The following is an 11,845-nucleotide window of genomic DNA, read 5'->3' as shown; positions in this document are numbered from 1 at the left end:
AGTCCTTGTGTATTGTTTTGTGGCCTCAGTTCATATTTGAATTTGATATAACAGGTTTACATAGTTTGAAAACAAAATTTAATTTAGGCAATGTTTTTCAGTAGAACATCTTGGTGGATTAAACTTTCAAATAATGTAATAGCTTTAATACTATATAATTTGTTGTTGTTTGATCATTTTAGATATGTCTAACTCTTTATGACCACAATTGGAGTTTTCTTGGCAAAGATACTGGAGTGGAATACTATTTCCTTCTCTAGCTCATTTAACAGATGAGGAAACTGAGGTAAACATGTTGAAGTGACTTGCCCAGGATCATAAAGCTAGTGTCAGACAATTCTGAGGGACTTATGAGAAAGAACGCTATCCACATTCAGAGGAAGAACTGTGGGAGCAGAAGCACAGAAGAAAAACAACTGCTTGACCTGTATAAGAGGGAAAGACCAGAAGCAATGAAAAAATTGAATTTTAAAGAAGTGTCTCAGAAGAAGAGCATATGGTACCCCAGCTGATATCGGGGGGATGGTATGGAATTTTCCAGCAAGGCTCAAAAGGCAGTTGGGGGAAAACCAGGACTTCTTGTTTTGGGCTCCTTGAGCTGAGAAGGAGGGAACTACCCTTGGCTGTGAGGATACACAAATCTCTCAGTCCTTTTACCTGAGCAGCAGAAGATCTTATCTCTCAACTGGTGACAATCCTTAGGATAAAGACTCTCTTTTTTTCCCTTAGGGGAACCCAGAGCTTATTTCTAAAGAAGACTCCCTGGTTCAAATCCTCAAGATCTGTATAGGGAAAATAGCTAGGGATTTCATTTCCCCCCTGTCCTCATTACCCTTCAACCCTTAATACCTAAATAAAATAGACATCTTGATTTTAATAGAAACTTGAATCAGATTCAATGTGTTAGGAGGGAAAATTAAAAAAAAAACATCTTTTCAAGAAGGAGGCTGAGGGAAAATCTTACTCTTTTAGTCTAGTCAGACTGACTCCATTGTTCAACAGCTCAACTATGGGAAAGGGGGGTGGGAGGAAGGAAGTGTCACTTTATATTCAATCCCGAAGTGTCTAACAACTTTAGTTCCTCCTTCAAGTTCTCCATTAATACAGATCACATGGGTTGACAGGGATATGATTGGGGATGTAGACTTTAAAGGATCACCCTAGTGCAATTATCAATAATATGGAAATAGGTCTTGATCAATGACACATGTAAAACCCAGTGGAATTGCACATTGGCTACCATGGGGGTGGGGGTGGGGAAAGAATATGAATCATGTAACTATGGGAAAATATTCTAAATTAATTAATTAATTAAATAAAACTTCAATAAAAAAAAAAAACAAAACAGAACAAAAAACAAAAACAAAACAAAGCTAGTGTCAGAGACTGGTTTTGAATTCAGGTCTTCTTGACTTTAGGCCTGGTGCTCTACCCACTATGCAACTAGATGCCCTGTACTGTTTTATTGCCCCACGCTATTCTTCTGAACTTTGTAAAGTATGAAATTACATTATTTTAAAAGTCTAAAGAGAGTTTAGTTGGTCTTTTGGTCTTTTCCTCATTTAAATTTCCCTCAAACCTTAATGTAGATTAAGTTGTATAACTAAATCACTCATTACTCACTGCTTTGGTCTATAATTTTGGAAAAGGGAATTTTTTAGTTATCCCATAGCTTTAATGTCTTCTCATCCTCTGGTTGTTCTAGAGTTCTATTTTTCTCTTTTCCTTATAGGGAATCTATAACCTATTCAATGAGTAGAGAGAATCATAAACTTGGAATCAGGTAGCTTGAGTATGACACTGTGTGATCCTGGGAAAATCACACAATGCCTCTGTGCCCCAGTTTTTCATTATCAAAGGAGACATAATGATACTTCATCACTAACCCCACAGCTTTACAAACTTAAAAATGCTCTAAAAATATGAGCTATTTTTATTAAATGAAATATTTCACTTCTCAAAAAAGATTTTTTTCTTAATAACTTTTTAAAAAAGCTCTTGATAACTTTTCTCCACATCTAATTCTTATGCATCTAAATTTCTTTCTTGATAGAAAAAAGAGTATTTAATAACTTTCATTTCTTTGGAGAGGTATATATGTGATATTTGACAAAATAGTTCTGACATTGGCAATTAAGAACCGGGGAAGAACTTTAGACTGAAAATCCCACCAGATCTATATTGGAAATCAGACTAAAAAGGATATTTTCTTAAATGCTTTGAATATAAAATTTCAGGTTTTTAAAAATAAGCTAAAATGACCCCCCAAAAGTACAATCATATTTCAGAATTCCACTGGATCTCTGAAATCATTAATGTGTTTATTTCTTCCAAAGATGGAGCTTACAATCTGTCCATGCCTGTCCACCCCCCACAGATCTCATAATCCATGTCCTATAACTTCATTGGATTGGGGTGTGGGACCACCCCACCTCCAGGGGGACTTGCCTTCCTTGTTTTCCATTGCATAAGAGCCAGTGGAACATATGGACTATTTATCAGCTATCTCTCATTCTTATTCTGCAACAGGCTCATCTTTGAATCTGGTTATACATTTCTCTAATGACATTTCTGCCAATTGAATATAAGACCTTTAAGGGCAGGGATTGCTCTTTTTATTGGTCTTTGTATATCCCAGCAGGCACTTGATAAATATTATCTCTGTTAATGTTAATCTATGCATTAGTATTTTTCTTATTAATGGGAGTGACAACAACTGCAAGGGTTGTGAATGTGCACTTATGTGTAAATATGTATTGACAGATGAGGTCAGTGGGGTGTCCATCAGTCTGTATGTCACAGCAGAGGCAGTAGATATTTTTCCTCTGCTTGCTTTTTCTGTGTGATAGTCATATGATGGAAGTTTTCAGTTATTTCCATTCTACTGATCTACATATCAGTTTATCACAAATTAGTTTACAATGTTTAGACTGTAGTGTCCTTAAAATGCATTGACAAACACCTCTCAGTCATTAACCTATTCTCAAGAGGAAAATAATTGACTACTCTGCTAGGGGAAGAGAAGGAAAGTACCCTTAATCACCTTCACAGCTGGATATCTTGACAACTGATGAAGCCCCAAATAACCATTTAGGTACCTAACATATTCAAGATGTAGAAAAGTAGCTTTGTTCAGTAGTTAGCTCACTATGATCTCTATGATATACTAGAAAGATTTTGATGATGTTACATAGTGAATTGCATTGAAATTTCAATTTTCAGTGAACACTGCCCACGAGACTTAAAAATCCACTCTCTTTAGGCTTTCTGGTACATGGACCAACTGAAATGTCATAAAATGGCAAACCCTTAATCCAAGAGTGTGCTGCCCACTTCTTTCCTTCCCATCTTTTTTTTCCCTTGGGCTATACATATCCTTCCCTTCCCTCCTGCCCCATATTGTGCAGCTAGAACCAGAGCCTTAGAGGAATTATCTGGATAATGAAGACCACAGCTCTGTCACAGGGTTAAAGCTTAAAACTTAGCTGTAGAGGTTGCTGCTGCTACAAACAGGGTATGGCCACTGGTAAAAAGGCAGAGAAGTGTAGGTAGGCAGGGAGCATCCCCATGCTCCTTGTGAACTCCATTGCCAAATTGGTACTAAGATAGCAAAATGTGCTTCGGAATAATAGGAAATTTGCAGTCTCTAGACTTGGTAAGAGACCTTAGAGATGAACAAATCCACTGCTCTGATTTAATATGAGCCAAGCACAGACTAGAACAGAGAAATGACTTATTCGACTCATAGCTAAGTAGGACTGGGGCTCAAATCCAGGTCCTTTGATCCCAAAGCCATTACATGGATAGCTGGTGAGACTTGCCTTGTGGATTCCATTTTAGAAAAAAACAATGGACTTTCCATTTCTCTTTGGATTTCTTGGGGGTATCAACAATAAACTGGCCGTTATCTTAAAAAGCAAATATATTATCAGTGCCTGTTAACACAGTAAAGTGTCACACTAGTGGGCCTCACTGACTGATTTTCAGATAGCAGGGGATGGAGAACACATAATTGCCTAGTTTCCATCATCAGCTAAGCTGGTTTTTTAAACGAAACCATATGTTGGAGTTCTGTACTACTAGGCTGGGATAGCTAGGTACTTCTTAGTAAGGTTTACAGACTTTTAATTTCTCTCTACTTGGTATATATGGGAGAAGTCTGGGAAGGTCAAGAGAAAATAAGCACAAGTCAGAGAGACTTGTAAAATAAACATCAACATCTGGCAAATGACTTCCTCCCTTGTCCATAGGAAGAACTCTCGTTCAATGCACTAAATGAGAAATGTTTTTCTTGGAATCCTGCTGGGGTTAATGTCCATTGGATCTGGGAATGAAGTTCACCCAGGTTTATAATATTTCTTTTGCTGTTAGCAGGAGACACAGACTTCAAGAGCTGATGTGACATTGATCAACCATTCATTTGATCATTCTAAAGAATTGTGAGGTGACTTTGAACTATTTTCTTTAAAGTTGTTTAAACATTCAATCGTGGTCACTCACCACAACTTAAAAGTACTGTTTACTTCCTTATAGTCAACTACATTATTTACTCTTAGGAGGCCTAAGTTTGCATTTTTCTTTTGCTCAATCAATACAAAGAACATTAATTCATAATTACATATCATTCCCACAATGCCAGCAGAACAGAATCACCCTCTCTATATATGTATAAGATCTAAAATAACAACATAAATAGTAATCTAATACAGAACAATCTACCAAGGTTATTGATGCTACCTTTAGTTTTTTTTTTGTCTGTGTCTTTGGTCTTATCTGCCTCAAAAATTTCCAAAGTAGAAACTCTATTTATTGATACATAGAGGCAAAATACCTATAATTCACAATCTTGGAAAGTTGCCAGGGGCTCTGAGAGATGAAATATTATTTACATGCCATTCAGTTAGTTTGTGTCAGAAATAGGATTTGAATTCAGATCTTCCTAACACCAGGTATCGGTATTGTAAAGAATACTCTAGAGCCTTTAGCCTACATCCCATCAATCAGGACACATCTGGGTTATGTGTAACCCAGAGATGAAAGAAAGAAATCTCCATCTTTGACTCTCTATGCTTTACATTTTAGCCAGTCTGAACATTCCCAAATCTAAAATGGGGAACACTATTTCATTTTTCCTCAGTGCTGACAGTCAGCTGGGAGATTTTCCTTGTTCATGGGAGGAATGAAAGCTAGAAGAGAAGAATACTGGAGCATCCTAACTCTGGGAAGAGGAAGAAGGTGCTTGTCTCTTTCCTTTTTCCTCTTCCATTCTCATCTCTCTCTGACCAGTGTTGAGTCACTGCCATCTATGGGAAGCAGATGGAAGCAAAGTGATATTTAGATGGAAGAAATACTTTTTGCATTTTGGAGAAATGTGTATGCAGTGAATGGAGAGTTTTTTGAATAATGCTATATTCAGGTACAAGGTTTTATCTAGGAAAAACATGTGCATTTCCAAAGTAGGATCTTTTGGACCAGTAATCTCGACAGGCTTATTTCTCATTCTAGTCTGAAGTAATTACCCTTTTAAAAAATCTTTATTTAAACAAGGATCATAAATTCCAAACTGGAATGGTCTTTTGAGGTCCTGGAGTCCAACTCCTCTCATTTTATAGATGAGGAAATTGAGGCTAAGAAAGATTTTAGTTTGCCCAAAGTCACATGTATTGTAAGTGTCAGAGTGGACAAGGGAACCTATATCCTCAGACTTCCTAACTACTGTGCTATATTGCTTTCCTAGAAATGCTAATCCACTTTTAGATTTAAAAACACTATCATCAATAACAAGTGACTGAAGGTCACTATATTAAAAGAAACTCCCACCACTGTATGTTTACAAAATTCTATTTAAAACATGTTTACAGCCTTCAACAGGAAGAAGAATAAAATGCCTTTAAGCATTAAAATGAGAAATGCAAAAAACACATTTGGGATTTTCTGAGGAAATGCTAGTAATAAAATAATGCAAAAATTAGTATGCATTGATCTGCATTTGACTCAAATAGTTCTTTCTCTGGAGAAGATAAAACTCTTTATCACAAGTCCTTTAGAGTTGTCCCAGATCATTGTATTGCTGAGAACAATTAAGTCTTTCACAGTTGATCATTGTATAATATTGCTATTACTGTTTATAACATTCTCCCAGTTCTGCTTATTACACTCTGCATCACTTCATGTAGATCTTTCCAGCTTTTTCTGAAAAACATTGAAAAACAACCTTTCTAATGTCCACATTCTTCTAGTGATGTTATAGAGTACAAGTTACAATTTCTGAAAAATCAAAATGGTATGTCTCCCAAAGATGAATGGAGAGGTTCATGATAGACATAGGCAGCATCAAGAGTATGTTACACACTTGAAATAGGATAAAAAATATCCTCAAAGAGTTTTGTAACTAGAAAAAGAGTCATTGGTCCCATAATGGAGAAAGAGTGATAATAAATGGGCAACTTGTATGTTATATTGAATTATTTCAGTGGTGTTTGAATCTCTGTGATCCCATTTGAAATTTTCTTGGCAAAGATACTGAAGTGATTTGCCATTTCCTTCTGTTGTTCACTGAGAAATGAGTTCAATGAGAAACTGAGGCAAAGAGGATAAAGCGATTTTCCCAGGGTCACTTAATAAGTGTTTGAGACCAGATTTGAACTTAGGAAGATGAGTCTTCCTGACTCCAGGCCCAGCACTCTATCCACTTTACTGCCTAGCTGCCCCAACTTGTATGTTATACTACTAACCAATAGTGGGTAAGAGAAAGAGAACCAGAACATTAAATATATCCCCCATGAAGGATATAACCTTAAGAGAAGGGCTGGAATATTTGGTAAACCATTGATGGAGCATATAGAGGAGAATATGAAAGGGAGTTGTGCAGGATGAGAAAGCATGGAAGCTTGTGAACTTTGAAGAAGAGAGGAAACTCTTAAACATGGGACACAGACTGTTAATTGTATTCTACTCGAGTTCGGCAACATCTGGAACAATGTGTTTAGTTGCAGTTACTATATTTTAGAAGGGATATTGGTAGACTTTAGCTCATCTAGAAAAGGTTAATCAGGATGATTTCACACAAAAATTATATGAAACAGAGGTGTCAAATATATGGCCTGTGAACTGTATATGGCCTATAAAACTGCTGAATGTGGTCCACATATGAATAAAATTCAATTGCAAAATCTTTAAAAATAAATAAATACAAAATAGTGTTCTTTTAATACATTTTGAAATTAAATTAATATGTGGCTCACAGGGGATTATAAATGATTTGGTGGCTTCTATTTCTATTTGAATTTGATACCATTGACTTAGAAGGATGGTAATGTTTAGCTTTCATAAGAGAAGATATGAGGGGAGGGAGAGCAAGATCATTTTTATTATAATATTTGAATAGTTTTTATGTGGATTAGATATATCCTGCTTGCCAACAGCGTGAAGAACTATAACCAATTTATAGAAGCAAGGCTGTCCTGAGAGGGGATGAGTTCCTTTTTTTTCCCCAATTTTCTACCAATCTGATACTTGTTATGGATTATTGGATTAAATGTCCCATAAGGTTCTTTAAGATTCTATTATGATGTCATTTTCTATTTGAAAAACTTGAATAGCTTCTATTACTTTCTGAAAAAAGTCCAAACTCTTAACTATTGCTTTTAAGACCTTTTGTAATCTGATCCAATTGACTTTTCCAAACTTCTTGTTGTTCAATTATTTTTCAGTTTTGTCCAACTCTTTGTGACCCCGTTTGGGGTTTTCTTGGCAAAGATACTAGAGTTAATCTTGCCTTTTCCTTCTCTAGTTCTTTTAACAGATGAGGAAACTGAGACAAACAAAGTTAAGTGAATTGCCCAGGTTCATGCAGCTAGTAAGTGTCCATGGCTAGATTTAAAATCAGGAAGATGAGTCTTCTTGATGCCAGGACTGGCACTCTATCTACTATGGCACCACCTAGTTTATTTGGTATTAATGCTCTACATCTTTTCCTCGGTCTCAAATTGTCTTCTGCATCTGTAGTGTGTATTTCCTACTACTATGACTTTTGCTTTGCCTGAATTGCCCTGCCCCCACATCTTTACCCCTTCTTCAGGTCCCTGCTCAAATGCCACTTTCCATACTCTTCCTATAACCTGGCATTGCAGTTATTTTTGTACATGTATTGTCTCTCCTACTAAATTGTAAGCTTCTTGCAGGGAGGATAGTCATTGACCTTTGAATGTCCCATAGTGCCTAGTATAATGCTTTGTTCAGTTGATACTTGATGGAATTTATTGACTGCTTTCCACAGACAACATGATGTTGTAGAAAGAGCTTTGGACATGATAACAAAGGTCTTGTGTTCAAATCCTGCCTCTCTCACTTTATAACTGTGTGACCATGGACAAGTCACTGAGCATAAATTAGATCAATACTTTATAAACCTTTATTCATTATGTAAAATGTGATTTGTTAATATGCATGACTAAATTATTTAACTGAAAAAAAAGTTTGATGTCACTGGGCATCATGTAGATGAAAAGAAAGCTAGGAGTGTCAGGTTTGGAGTCAAGGAAACTTCTCTTTTTGAGTTCAAATCTGGCCTCAGACACTTAATGCTTGTGTGACTCTGGGCACTTCTCATGAACCCGTTTGTCTCAGTTTCCTCATCAATAAAATGAGACTGAGAAGGAAATGGCAAAACCTCACTAGTATCTTTGCCAAGAAAACTCCAAATGGGGTCAGAAATAATAAGACATAACTGAAACAACTGAACAACAACAATGTCATTTTTATGAACCAACCCACACTTGCCCTTATACTTGGTTATATAACAGAAGTTTTAATTTTTCAACTGATTTTATCTTTTTTTTAAAATTTTTGTAAAAGTGATTTGGGAGTAACATATTCTGAAACATTGTGATAGATAAAAATAAAGTATTCTATGAATCATATAACCATGGAAAAATAGCCTAATCAATGAATTAAAAATTAAAAAAATAAAGTGTTCTTATTTTTTGCTCAGCTATAAATGAAATGAGAGAAAAAGAGCTACTTTTCCAACTCCAAAGGCCATTTCCTGATTATCACATTTCCTTTGCTTTTTTACTTTGCAATTATATTTTATTTTTATCATAGTTCAGTGATTTTCCAAATATAATTTCAAGTTATTTTTCTAGAATGATTACCTTATTTTTCCAGACTTATCTCACACTTCTCCCCTGTAAGTGGGGTAATTTCCAGGGAAACTTAACTCTGTACATGTACCCCTTTTATATGCCTGTTGTAATAAATAATAATAAGGGACTATATTTGATTAGTGATTGATAACTAACAGATCAGGCAGTTATCTTCTTTCTTCTGTCTACCCTCCCTTCCTTCCATTTCCTCCCTCTCTTCAGCTTCCCTTTCCTCCCCTCCTCCTTCCTTCTTTTTCTTCTTTCTTCTTCTTTTAAATCAATTCATGGTGAGTTTGTGATGCCTCAAATGAAATACTCTTTCTCTTCTTTATCATAAGTAAGGGGTTTATTTGGGGAAGACAGGAAAGGATAGAGAATGGAGGTAAGAGGGTTGAGGATTTTCCTAATACTACAGTGAGCCTTAGGTTGGAGGATAGTGGGTTTAAATTGAGAGGAATGGTTGATAGGTCTGGAAGTTCATTCACTATCATCAACAGAGATATCTGGACTTTTGTCCTTCTTTCTTCTGCCTTCAAATCACCAGAGACAACCTCTTTTCTGTTTCCAAGGTTAAAAGACATAACCCTTCAGTTGGTCTGTTCCTTTCCTTCCAACTGCTCCTCCTGGTAACATTCCAAATAGAACCTTCGTTTGACTGACAGGTCCTCATTCAGTCACTGCTTCTGCCTCTTTGCATGCTTCCCAATTCCTCTCTTCCACACAGTACTAATGAACCCTGTTTTTTTTCAGACATGCTGTTTCTTTTCCCAGGAATATGCTTCTATTTACCATTTCTTTCTGCTGAAAGCTTTAAGAGTCTCTCCTTCATGAGCCCTGACCTGATCCTATCATTTAGTAATTAATTATCCATTCTTTCTTCCATCTTGTATCTTCATTTGTTTTATGTGTCCACTATATGTCCATTTTGTAGCATTTTTGTGTTTCTCATTGTTCTGTTAGATTGAGTTCTATGAGTTTGCAGGAATGATGGATCATGTGATATTACTGTTTCTTCCAATGGCTGAATTAGTTTCTTACTTATGTATTTGAATACCACAGTGGCTTTGAGGAGATCTCCTCATTGCAAGTATTCTCCAGTGATATAGATGTTGCCTTATAAATGACTTCTCATTCTCTATGACTCTTGTTTAGTCCCTTCTGTAAATTTTCATGGGAATAGGGTCGGAGGGGGTCAGATAATGGAGACCTCTCTGGCAGAATGGAGCACTTTCTCAAATTCTTTTGCTATTTTATGGGTATTAGTGGAACACTTGGGTTATTTATCTCTTGTCTTCTGTTTTTGATATATGTCTTATCCAATTGCTTTTTTGATTAGATGCTTCCTACATGGTATCTTTTATGTATCTTCATTTCATATTCTCTTTCATAATATGCTGTAGCACACATGCATATTATATATTTTTTCATTATCCTTTGGGTAACCTACAATTCTGATACTTTTCTTTCTTTCCTATTTCTTTTTCCTTTTTTTCCTTTCTCTTTTATTTCCTCCCATTTACTTTCCTCCTGCCATTCTCTTCCTTTTCCTTTCTTTTTCTTCTGTATATCAGGTCTTGGGGGTACAAGGAAAAAATGAAATCAAGCACTCTTTGCCCTCAAGAAGTTTATAGTCTTTGTAAAGATAAACACAAAATAAGTCATTGTAAATAGAAAATACACACAAAGTCATCATACTAATTTCATCAGGGGAAGATGGTGCTTACAGTTGATTACAGGGATTGGAATAGGTCTTATATAGAAGGTAGCAACTGAGTTGAACCTTCTTACCTTATAATATGGGTTTTTAAAAGGATGTTGCTTAGTGTGTATGCACATCTCAGGATCATTGAAAGCTTTATCCAATTTAAAAAAGAGAATTCATCCTACTTTAGGCCTATACATAGTAGGGACTTAATAAATGTTAAGGTTTCAATCAGGTTGAGAAACAGATCAGAAAACTTCACAAGTAAAATGTTAAACATTCAGCTTGTGAGAAAATTAATTTGCCCTATTTGGGGGCTTGTCTTTCTCAGGAAAATGGCCTCCTTTAGATAGATTGGTTCACTTTGTAAGCGCTTCCTCAGGCAGCACACTTACAGGCTCCTGACTTATGAGCACTGGTGTGTTGCTCAGTGACAAACATAATTCTAGTTACCTTTTAGATGCTAGTGGGAAATGTGTTCCCTGAATCTGTAATTTTTGAAGAAATTTGAACTGAAATAGGTACCTTGGGTCTCATAATTTAAGTTTTTCCTTTTGGCCACTGTAAAGGTCATATTCCATTTGTGAGGCTGTAGATTGTCATGGGGAGAATGGTGGGGAAATCAAATCAGGAACGACTGATTTCTTGTAGGCAAAAGTGATTTTGGAGAAAAGGCAAGTATGGTTTGGTTAACCAATGTCCCTGTAGGATGTTTGAAATTCATTTCCTATGTTAAGATTCCCTAGTTTCCAAAATGGAAGGAAACTTCAGAAATGACTTGGTTGTCATTTGAAATGAACTAGAACAAAGCTAGGTACTATCCCATCAAAAACTATTGGGACTTGTACTTGACCTTGTGGTTCAGTGAAGAGTACCCTGGATGTGACACTCAAGGGCTTTGTTTAGAATACAAAATTACTAGTTAATCAGGTTACAAATTTATGGTTCTTCACACTTAAGACTTGGTAGGGATTATATCAAGTACCAACTTCCTTGG

This window comes from Monodelphis domestica, chromosome 6, assembly GCF_027887165.1.
Source record: "Monodelphis domestica isolate mMonDom1 chromosome 6, mMonDom1.pri, whole genome shotgun sequence".
NCBI classification, from domain to species: Eukaryota; Metazoa; Chordata; class Mammalia; order Didelphimorphia; family Didelphidae; genus Monodelphis; species Monodelphis domestica.
Note: the sequence above shows the minus strand (reverse complement) of the source record.